This window comes from Erinaceus europaeus, chromosome 11 (assembly GCF_950295315.1).
Source record: "Erinaceus europaeus chromosome 11, mEriEur2.1, whole genome shotgun sequence".
NCBI lineage: Eukaryota > Metazoa > Chordata > Mammalia > Eulipotyphla > Erinaceidae > Erinaceus > Erinaceus europaeus.
Genome location: NC_080172.1, coordinates 98,001,197 through 98,012,237, shown reverse-complemented (window position 1 = coordinate 98,012,237; position 11,041 = coordinate 98,001,197). Strand labels below are relative to the sequence as shown.

The 11,041-nt window shown below is 43.9% G+C and overlaps 1 protein-coding gene across 1 annotated transcript in view; it reads left to right on the top strand.

The window, feature by feature from the left end:
• Window positions 1-8,170: 8,170 nt before the first annotated feature.
• Window positions 8,171-11,041, top strand: part of USP33 (ubiquitin specific peptidase 33) — a 65,696-nt gene continuing 62,825 nt past the window's right edge. The window contains exon 1 of the mRNA XM_060202202.1: window positions 8,171-8,383. The gene's annotated coding sequence lies outside the window, so the exon portion shown is untranslated. The remainder of the gene's footprint in view (window positions 8,384-11,041) is intronic.

The window sequence follows — 11,041 nt, the reverse complement described above, 5'->3', positions numbered from 1 at the left end:
CTTGGTTGAAAGCCTTTCTCATTGAGCACTCGATAGTTATCTTGTCATTCTCTGCTGGCCTGTAGTGTTTGTATGGAGAAATTTGCTGCTAATCTTATGGGTTTTCCTTTGTAGGTGACTCTTTGTTTTTCTCTTGCATCCTTCAGGATCCTTTCTTTATCCTTATTCCTTTCCATTCTAAGTATGATATGTCTTGGTGTCTTTAGGTCTGGGTTAATTCTGTTTGGGACCCTCTGGGCTTCTTGAATCTTTATGTCTTTTATGTTGTCTAGACTAGAGAAGTTTTCAGCTACTATGGCCTGGAAAATGCTTTCTTCCTGTCCTTCTCTTTCTTCCTCTGGTATTCCAATAATGCATATATTGTTTCTTTTGAAGTCATCCCATAGGACTCTGTTGTTGTTTTCAGCATCTCTTAATCTCTTTTTGAGATCTCTTACTTCTTTTTTAGTTGTCTCTAATTCATCCTCAATCTTGCTAATTCTGTCTTCAGCCTCATAGATTCTATTTCTCTGTCCTCTACTGTTTTCTGGAGTTCATCTATTTTGTTGTCCTGCTCTGATACTGTTTTAGCTTGTTCAGCTAGTTGCCTTCTTAGCTCAGCGATTTCAGCTTTCAGCTCTCTAATAACCATGAGATAATTAGTATTTTCCTCCATATTCTCATTTGTTGTTCCTGCATTTCTGATTACAATTTTTTCAAATTCTTTACTCACTCCTATTATTATTTCCTTAGCTAATGTTTTGATCTTGAACTCGTTATTTTGTGCTTCACCCTCTGGAGGACTTTTAGCTGGACTATTGTCCTGGTTTGATTCTCCAATATTTTTTCTTGTTGTTTTAACCATTTTATATATTATGTTATGAGTTCCCTTTATCAGTACTTTTCAAATTATTGATCACTATTGCCTGGATTGACTTGTGTCTAAGTAAGTTAATTAAAGGGTTCACAGTGGTGGAAATTAACAGTTGTTTCAATCCCTTAGTTGGAGCTCAGTGGTTTAAAAGCCTCTTTTTTTTTTTCTTCCCTGTAGGCTATGGGAGCCTGAAGACTTTTAAACTATCAATAGGCTTCTTAGCTTAATCACTGACTCCTGACCAAGAGATAAAGCAGGGTGTGGCAGAGATAATCCAGTGGTTATGCAAAGAGACTTTCACAGCCCCTCAGCTATGCCACCGAGGTATAGGTCTTCTCCTGAGTTTCCTGGTTAGAACTCTGTCCCCTGGTGTCCCTCCCTGTTGCTGCTCCAGATTCTGAGGGTAGTAGCAATGGAGACTCAGAGTTTCACTTGGTGAGTCTCTGGGGAGTCTTCTCCTCCCTTAAGCTGTCCCCTTGTTGGTGGAGCAGACTGGAGGTGGTGTCTCCATTGATAAACTGATAAATTGCTGAACTGTTAGCAGTCACTTAATCTCTCCTTAGGCTCCTCTCTCCTCTCTGTCACCAGCCACATGTGTTTGTACTCACCGGTGATTTACTGGGTTCTTGTGGTCATTCTAGTCCTGTCTTGTTTCGGTCCCGGGTGGTCTCCTTTGGTATTCCTAGTTGATCCGGGAGAGGAGAGGAGAGGAGAGAACGTGATCTGCTGCTCATAGCTCCGCCTCCGGAAGTCCACTCTCTCAATTTCTGTCTCTACCTCTCTCCCCTTCTCCCCAAAAAAGAGGGAGAGGAGCTCATGAAATAGCTCCCCTGGGTACTGTGCTGTTTTGCCTGTTCCCAGGCCCCACCATACTGAAGGGAGTTTTTGTGCTCTGGTCTCTTTCATTCTCTTTTTTGTTTGTTTGTTTGTTGCCTCCAAGGTTATAGCTGGGGCCTGGGTGCCTGCACCAGGAATCCACTGCTCCTGGAGGCTATTTTGTTGCCCTTTTTATTATTTATTTATTTATTCCCTTTTGTTGCCCTTGTTGCTTTATTGTAGTTATTATTCTTGTTGTTATTGATGTTGAAGTTGTTGTTAGATAGGACAGAGAGAAGTGGAAAGAGGAGGGGAAGACAGAGAGGGGGGAGAGAAAGATAAACACCTGCAGACATGCTTCACTACTTGTGAAGCAACCCTCCTTCAGGTGGGGAGCAGGGGTCTGGAACCGGGATCCTTGTAGCGGTCCTTGGCTTCATGCCATGTGCACTTAACCAGCTGCTTTACCGCTCGCCCCCCCCCCACCTCTTTCATGTTCTTTATCTTTATGTCTCTATCTTAAAACAAACAGAAGTAAAATAAATAGTAGAGAGCACAGGTGGGGCCCAGGGGCTTGAACCTGGATCTTTGTACACTCTTTAAAAATTTTTCCTTTTGTTGTCCTTGTTGTTTTACTGTTGTAGTTATTTTTTTAATTTTTTTTAATTTTTTAAAAAATTTATTCCCTTTTGTTGCCCTTGTTGTTTTATTGTTGTAGTTATCATTGCTGTCATTGTTGTTGGATAGAACAGAGAGAAATGGAGAGAGGAGGGGAAGACAGAGAGGGGGAGAGAAAGATAGACACCTGCGGACCTGCTTCACCGCTTGTGAAGCGACTCCCCAGCAGGTGGGGAGTCGGGGCTCGAACTGGGATCCTTATGCCCGTGCTTGTGCTTTGAGCCACCTGCGCTTAACCCGCTGTGCTACAGCCCGACTCCCTGTTGTAGTTATTGTTGCTGTTATTATTGATGTTGTCATTGTTAGATAGGACAGAGAGAAATGGAGAGAGGAGGGGAAGACAAAGAGGGGGAGAGAAAGATAGACACCTGCAGACCTGCTTCACTGCCTGTGACGTGATTCCCCTGCAGGTGGGGAGCCGGGGGCTCAAACCAGGATCCTTAAGCTGGCCCAGCGCTTTGTGCCACGTGTGCTTAACCCTCTGTGCCACCGCCCGACTCCCCTTTGTACACTTTAATGTGTGCACTTAATCAGATGAACCACCTCCTGGCCTCTGTAAACCTGCTTAATTCATCCTAAATCTTTACTCAGAGAAAAAAGAAACTGAATTAACAAGAGGACATTGAGCCCACCACCCCCCCACCCCTCACCCTGGTGCTTTGAAGGATGTTTTGGTGCCGTGGACTCTTTCACTCTTCCTGTTTCTCTGTTTCTATCTAAAAAATACACAAGAAGACACTGAAGAGTGATGAGATTGAGTTTAGGATTTGGAAAGACTTGCTTTCAGAGTTATGACATTGGGCTAGAGTAAACTGAGGCTTCAGTCAGAAGAATGTGCTAAGAGACCATCCACATTTGACCTGGAAGGTGGCAAACTGAATAAAACATTGGATTCTCAAACATGAGTTCTATCCCTGATGTTGCACATGCCAAAATGGTGCTGGGGTTCTCTCTCCCCCTCACTCTCTCATAAATAAGTAAATAATAAATGAGGGCTACTTGTGCAGCAGTCAGCCAGGTGACTGAGGAACAGAGATTGGGATTATTTGATTAAAGCATATCTGACTGATGGAACAGTATTCGTAAAGGATACACAGTTTAAGGCACACGGGCACCAAATGTCTTATTTTTTTAATATTATCTTTATTTATTTATTGAATAGAGACAGCTAGAAATCAAGAAAGGGAAGGGGGAGATAGAGAAGTAGAGAGAAAGAGAGACATTTGCAGCAGCCCTACTTCACCACTAGCAAAACTTTCCCCCTCCAGGTGGGGGACCCGGGCTCGGACCTGGTTCCTTGGGCATTGTAACATGTGTGCTCAACCAGGTACATCACCGCCCGGCTCTGGCATCAAATGTTTATTCCATTTTGGCCTTGCCAGAGCTTAGTCACTCTGGGTTTGAGCCCTGGACAACATCTGGAGGTATCTGCACAAGAGCAGCTTTATAAACAGTGGCACCATGCTGTGGTATCTCTCCTCTTCTCCCGCCCTCCCTTCCTTCTTTCCTTCCTTCTTTCCTTTTATAGAGACAGACATACAGAGAGAGAGAGTAAATGAGACCACAGTACCAAAGCTTACTTCAACACAGTGCAGGACTAGGCTTGAACTTGGCAAAGCAGTGCACTATCCAAGGGAGCTAATTTGCCAGTCTGCCTCTTCTCTTTCTGTCCCTTTCTCACTGTCTCTTACCTCTATCTAAAGAAAAACAAAACAACAAAAGTGCCCTGGGAGCAGAAGAATATTGCAGACTCTGAATGCCAGTGATAATCATTTTGAAGTTAAAAAATAAGCAAAACAAACAATAAAAAAGTTGTATGAAAAAATATAGAGTGGTCTGGGAGGTGGCAGAGTGGATAAATCATTGGACTATCAAGCATGAAGTTCTGAGTTCAGTCCCTGGCAGCACATGTACCAGAGTGATGTCTGGCTCTTTCTCCTCCTATTTTTCTTATGTATAAATAAATAAAATATTTAAAAGAAATAAAGAAATAGAGAGAGGGCAGGAGATAGCATAATGGTTATGCAAAGAGGCTCTCATGCCTGAGTCTCTAAGGTTCAATTCCCTGCATCACCATAAGCCAGAGCAGAGCAGTACTCTGGAAAAAAAATTGAAGTCAATGAAGGAATAGAAGAATAGATGTAAACATTAAAGAGTACACCAGAAGAGAGTGGATCTACAAAAGATTAAAAAAAAAAAAAAGAGGTGGCACAGTGGTTTAGCTTTTGGACTTCCAACTACGTTCCAAGTTTGATCCCTGGCACCACATCTGCCACAGTTCTCTCTCTCTCCCCCTATCATGAAATAAATGAAATAAAAATCCTTTTGTTGTTGTTGTTATAAAGCAGGAGAGATATTACATTGTGTCAGAGTGTAAAGTAGTGACCCCAGAGGAGTGGGGGTACCTAATGTGACAATTTGACATTAATAAATTGAGTTAGGGGAAAGGTAATAACTGGCTTATATCCTTCTGCTTTGGCAGAAGCAAAATTCAGCATGATTCTGAAAGACAGATAACCTGGTGGCCTCAAGCCCAAGTTCTGTTTATCTTAAAACTCACTTGGTTTTCAAGAAATATGGAAGATAGACGCTTCCAGTTCCTTCCACTTACATTGGCATTCTCTAAAACAAAAAGTTTGCTAGACTTTTGAAGTGCCATAACTACACCCCATAATACTGGAAGAAGTTTTAGTGTTTACTTTGAAGCCAAGAACTAACTTTATATATTAATTTACTTTGTACTTAGTATATTGCTGACAGCCACGTTTTATTACAGCAAAAGGCAGAAATGTAAGATATTTTTCTTTTTTAAAAATATTAATTATGTGGTCCAGCAGATAAAGCATTTAACTCTTTTATTTTCTTTTGCTTCCAGGGCTATTTCTGGGGTAGGTGTCTGCATTACAAATCCAGTGCTGCCATGGGCCATTTTCCCCATTCTGTTGCCCTTGCTGTCGTTATTTTTACTGTTGCCATTGCTGTTTTTGTTGTTGGATAGGACAGAGAGAAATCAAGAGAGGAGGAGAGACAAAAAGTGGAAGAGAAAGACACCTGCTGACCTGCTTCACCACCCGTGAAACGATCCCCCTGCTGGTGGGGAGCCCAGGGCTCCAATCCGGAGGCTTCAACCCGGACCCTTATGCCGGTCTTTGCGCTCTGCTCCACGTGCGCTTAACTGTGCACTATTGCACAACCCCCAGCATTGAACTTTAAAAAAATTTTTTTAATGTTTATTTAGTTATTCCCTTTTTGTTGCCCTTGTTGTTTTATTTTACCTCCTGTAAAATTCTCTCATTGGGGCACAGCGGTGGCGCACTGCTTTAAGCGCACATAGCATGAAGCATAAGTCCACATGGAATTATCCTGGTTCGATCCCCTGATTCCCCAGCAGCAAGAAGGGTCACTTCACAAGCACTGAAGCAGATCTGAAGGTGTCAATCTTTCTCTCTCCCTATCCTCCTGTCCCCTCTCAATTTCTCTCTGTCCTATCAAATAAATAAATAAATAAATAAATAAATAAATAAATAGCTATAAGAGCAGTGATTCGTAGTGCAGGCTTAGTGATCAACCCTGGAAGCAAAGATAAAATAAAATAATAAAATTCTCATATATATGTATATACATACACACATATATAAACAGATGGTTAAAAAAGAGTTACAGTTAATAATACTGAAACTAGTAACTTAGAAATAACTTTTTTTCTTTTTTATTACCACAGTACTGCTCAGTTCTGGCTTATGGTGGTGCAGGGGATTGAATTTGAGATTTTGGGTATGAGAGCCTCTTTGCATAACCATTATGCTATCTACCCCCATCAGTTGTTGTATTTACTGCTAGAGCTACTAGAGCTTTGCTGGGGCTTGCGCATAAATGATTCCGCCACTCATGGGAAACTTTTTTTTTTCCCAGCTAGAAGGTGAAGGACAGGGGCTGGGGACAGCCTACCTGGTTGTGTGCACATGTTACAGTGCTCAAGGACCCAGGTTCCAGCCCCTGGTTCCCACCTGCAGGGGAAAAGCTTTGCAAGTGGTAAAGCAGGGCTGCAGGTATCTCTCTGTCTCTCTCTCCCTCTCTATCTTCCCCTTCCCTCTTGATTTCTGGCTATCTCTATCCAACAAATAAATAAAGATAATAAAAATTGGAAAAAAAAAAAGAGAAAGAGAAAAGAGAGACAAAATAGCTCTGGTTTACAACTCCTGAAGCTTCTTCTTTGTGTAGTGCTTCCATGTGGTAGCTGAGATTCGAACACAGGTCATTTTGTATGATAGTTTGTGCTGTATTGGGTAAGCTATCATTCAGCTCCTTAACAATAGCTATTTATTAGTTTGATGGCTTATTTTTGTTTATCAATCAACCAAGCCAACGAATTTTAGGAAGGTAGGTCTCAGTGCTCTAGGCACCAAGTAGATACTAAGATTTTCATAAATATTTGATTTAATCTTACTAATTTTGGACTAGGGTGAAATGTGAGAGATGAATTTCTACTTTGCAGAAGTGGAAAAGGAAACACAATAACATTCAGAGAATCTGGGTCCTAAGAAGATGGAAGAGAGGAAGGAAAACCAGTGTTGAATGGAGTGGTCTAAAATTTCTGTGCGTAAGGTTGGAAACCTGAGAACTTCAGTGCTTAGTCTTAAAACATATTATGTAATGTATGACAAGACCTACTCATGGTCGAAGTGTGACAGCAGAAGAGGGAGAGGACACAGGTAGAAATGAAAAAGTGCCCAAAGTCTGAAGCTGCTTTGCAGCCACTGAATCCCTGTACTACTTTGTGACTTTTTAAGTGAGAAGAAAAGATGGGAGGCTGGGCGGTGGCGCACCTGGTTGAGCACACATGTTACAATGCCCAAGGACCTAGGTTGGAGCCCTGTGCTCTCTACCTGCAGGGGGAAAGCTCTGAGAATGGTGAAGCAGTGCTGCAGGTCTCTTTCTCTCTCTGCCTCTCTCTCTATTTAATCTTTATTTATTGGATAGAGACAGCCAGAAATCCAGAGGGAAGTGTATGTGTGTGTGTGAGAGAGTGTGGAGAGAGAGAGAGAGAGAGAGAGAGAGAGAAACACGTGTAAAACTGTTGCACATTTCCCCCTGCAGGGGACTGGGGACTTGAACCCGGATCCTTGAACATTGTAACATGTGCGTCACCACCTGGCCCCATCTCTCTTCCTATCACTCCCTTCCCTCTCCTTTTCTGGATGTCTCTATCGAATAAATAAAGATAATTTTTAAAAAAGAGGGGGAGGAGAGCGGGACAAAGAGGGGAGAGAGAGGAAGCGGGAGAAAGGAGAGAGAGAGGAAAGAGAGGAGGGAGAGGAGAGAGAGGGAGAGAAGAGAGGGGGGACACAGAGAAAGGAGAAAGAGGGTAAGGGGAAAGGGGGAGAGAGTTAGAGAGAGAGAAAGAGAGGGAGAGAGGGAGAGAGAGGAGAGAGGGGAAACAGAGAAAGAAGAAAGAGGAGAGGGTGAGAAAGAGAGAGAAGGCAGGGGTAGACAGCACAATGGTATGCAGAGACTCTCATTCCTGAGGCTTCAGAGTCCCAGGTTCAATCCCCCGCACCACCATAAGTCAGAGCTGAGCAGTGTTCTGGTTAAAAAAAAAAAAGAGGGAGAGACACATACAGAGAGAGATACAGAGAAAGAACCGAGAGGAGAGAGAAAGAGGAGAGGGAGAGGGAGAGGGGAGAAAGGACAGAAAGCAGCGCCTGGCAGGCTCTCTGCACCTGGTCGTCTGCCGCGGCCACGCCCCGGGGGCGGAGCAAACCCCAATCGAAGCCCCGCCCCCGCCCTCCCGCGACGCCCGAGACGCCTGCGGCGGCCGCCGAGACACCGGAAGGGGCCGCGGCTGCTGCGGGAAGTGGCCGGAGTAGGAGGCGGGGACCCTGCGGGCAGAGCTGCGGATCCGCTTCTCCGCCCTCCGGACGAGGACGAGGACGCGGACGCGACGCCGCCGAGCTCCTCAGATCGAGGCGAGGAAAAGAAGAGTTCGTAGACGTGCGGCCGCTGGCGCGCTGACGGAGCCCGCGGGGACGGTGGCGGGGCTGAGCTCGGCGGTGCTGGGAGGGGCGCTGGGCCGTAGGGCGTCCGGGCTGCCCGCCTGCCTGCGGGGGCCGGGCTTCGCTTTCGCTTCTGCGCTTCTGGGGCTGCGGCAGCCGCGGCGGCCTCTTCTTCGCGGTCCCGGGTGGAGGTGGGCGCGCGGCCGGGAGGGCGGGAGGCCGCGGCCCGTCGGCGCTCGGGCATTGCAGGGATGAAGCGGTGGCCGCCCGGGGAGGGATCGGCTGGGGGTGCTGCGGAGGGGGCACGTTGGGTGTCGTAGGCGTGAGGGAGGGTCGCCCTCGGCGCCGTGGGAGGCGGGAGGGACATTGCGGCGAGTCCCCGAGAGGGCTCGGCCCCTGTGCCTCGGTTTCCCCGTCTGCGCTCGGCAGCCGCCTCTCCGTGGCGGGGCGCGCAGAGCTCTGGCTCCCGGCATCTGCTTTCGCTTTGCAGAACGGTCGGCGCGATCTGATCCGTTTATTCGGCCCCGGAGGCCCCGGTATTTTATTCATTGTTAGGAACGGGAATACCTAGGTGTCATCACCCCTGGGATTTTTTTTTCTTTTTTCTTTTTTTTTTTGCCTCCCTACGCTTGTGTTTTGATTCAGACTATAGCAGAAGTTATCCATTGTCATGTCCGCAGCTTTTTTTTAACTTACTAAATTAAAAAAAAATTTTTTTTTTCCTTATCTGTATGGTTTCCCCGATCACTTTTTTTTTTTTTCTCGGAGGTCTTTCTCAACTAGAAAACAAAATTCTTCATTTGGATGTTGGCGGGGGTGTGGGGGCAAGTTGGGCTGTTTAGATGCGGTTTTGCGATGTGGCTTGCGGTCAAAAAATTTTTTTTAAGATATATATATATATATATATATATATATATATTTTTTTTTTTTTTTTTAACCAGAGCACTGCGCAGCTCTGGCTTAAGGCGGTGTGGGGGACTGAACCTGGGACTTGAGAGCCTCAGGCATGAAAGTCTCTGCGTGACCATTATGCTATACCCCCCACCCAAGGTTTATGTTCTTATTTAATCAGTACTAAGACCTGGAAAATTGATCCTGGCAGGAGTGTAGAGCCTCTAAACCAACGGTGTATTTGATCACAAGGACCTCTAGACTTCTTGCTTAATGAATGCATAGAAAATAAGCTTTATTTATTTATTTATTATATTTATTTATTCCCTTTGTTGCCCTTTGTTGTTTTATTGTTGTAGTTATTATTGTTGTTGTCGTTGTTGGATAGGACAGAGAGAAATGGAGAGAGGAGGGGAAGACAGAGAGGAGGAGAGAAAGATAGACACCTGCAGACCTGCTTCACCGCCTGTGAAGCGACTCCCCTGCAGGTGGGGAGCCAGGATTCGAACCGGGATCCTTATGCCGGTCCTTGTGCTTTGCGCCACCTGCGCTTAGCCCGCTGCACTACAGCCCGACTCCCGAAAATAAGCTTTTTAAAACTTGATTTGATTGTTATTCAGTAGGACAAACGAGTTTTTTTTTTTTTTTTAATGTGAGGCTGTCTCATTTCTGATTGAGAAAGTTGCATCATCTGGAAATATTTGACTATCAAATAATCAGTTTGATTATAATTTAATACAAATATTAGTGAATTAGTGCTATTAATATAAATAAGCAGAAAGGTCGGAATCATTTTGTAAGGGCGTACCAGTTTCAAGAAATTTAAGAAATAACAACAGTAGTAGTTATACTTGATATTATTTCATTTTCTATCTTTCTCTCCCCCTCTGTCTTTCCCATCTCTCTCCATTTCTCTCTGTCCTATCCAACAACGATGACATCAATAGCTACAACAATAAAACAACAAGGGTAACAAAAGGTAATAAATAAATAAATATTAAAAATTAAAAAAAAAGAATTTTCATTGACCTTTTCACATATACAATCTCACTTGATCCTAGTGTCAATCATCTGAATTAGGAATGCCAAAAGGAAGATCCTTTCCCATGGGAGAAGTATTTTGAGATTGTGTAATGGTCAGAATTTCCTCAAAGCCTGAAATGATCTTGTTGAAATAACCTTTGATATAAGTTAGTATTCGGATATTAATAAAAAGACTGAACTATAGTATACAATAGACTTAATTTTTTTTTTGCTGTTGTTGTTGGTATTGTTATTGCTGTTTTAATACCTGTATGTGATATTGGGGGGTATTTTGATCATTTTGGCAAATAGTCTACCTCTCAAAGAGTAAAAGATGAACAAACTAGCTTTAACTATTAAAAGCATTAATTTTGTATAGTATAGCATATATATTAGAAGGGTCATCTATTATTTTTATTTTTGATAGGACAGTGAGAAATTGAGAGGGGTGGATGAGATAGAGAGGAAGAAAGGGGACCAGGTGGTGGTGAACCTGGTTAAGTGCACACATTACAATGTACAAGGACCCAGGTTCAAGCCTCTGGTCCCCACCTGCAGAAGGAAAACTTCATGAGTGATAAAGCAGGACTGCAGGTGTCTCTCTGTCTCTTTCCTTCTCCATCTTCCCCTCTCCTATTTCAAGTTCTATCTCTATCCAATAATAAATAAACAATATTTAAAATAAAAAACAGCAATTCGTTAAAAGAGAGAGAGCAAAAAAAGACACTTGCAGATCTGTTCCACTGCTCGTGAAGTGTCCTGTCCCCCTTGTAGCTGGGGATCTGGG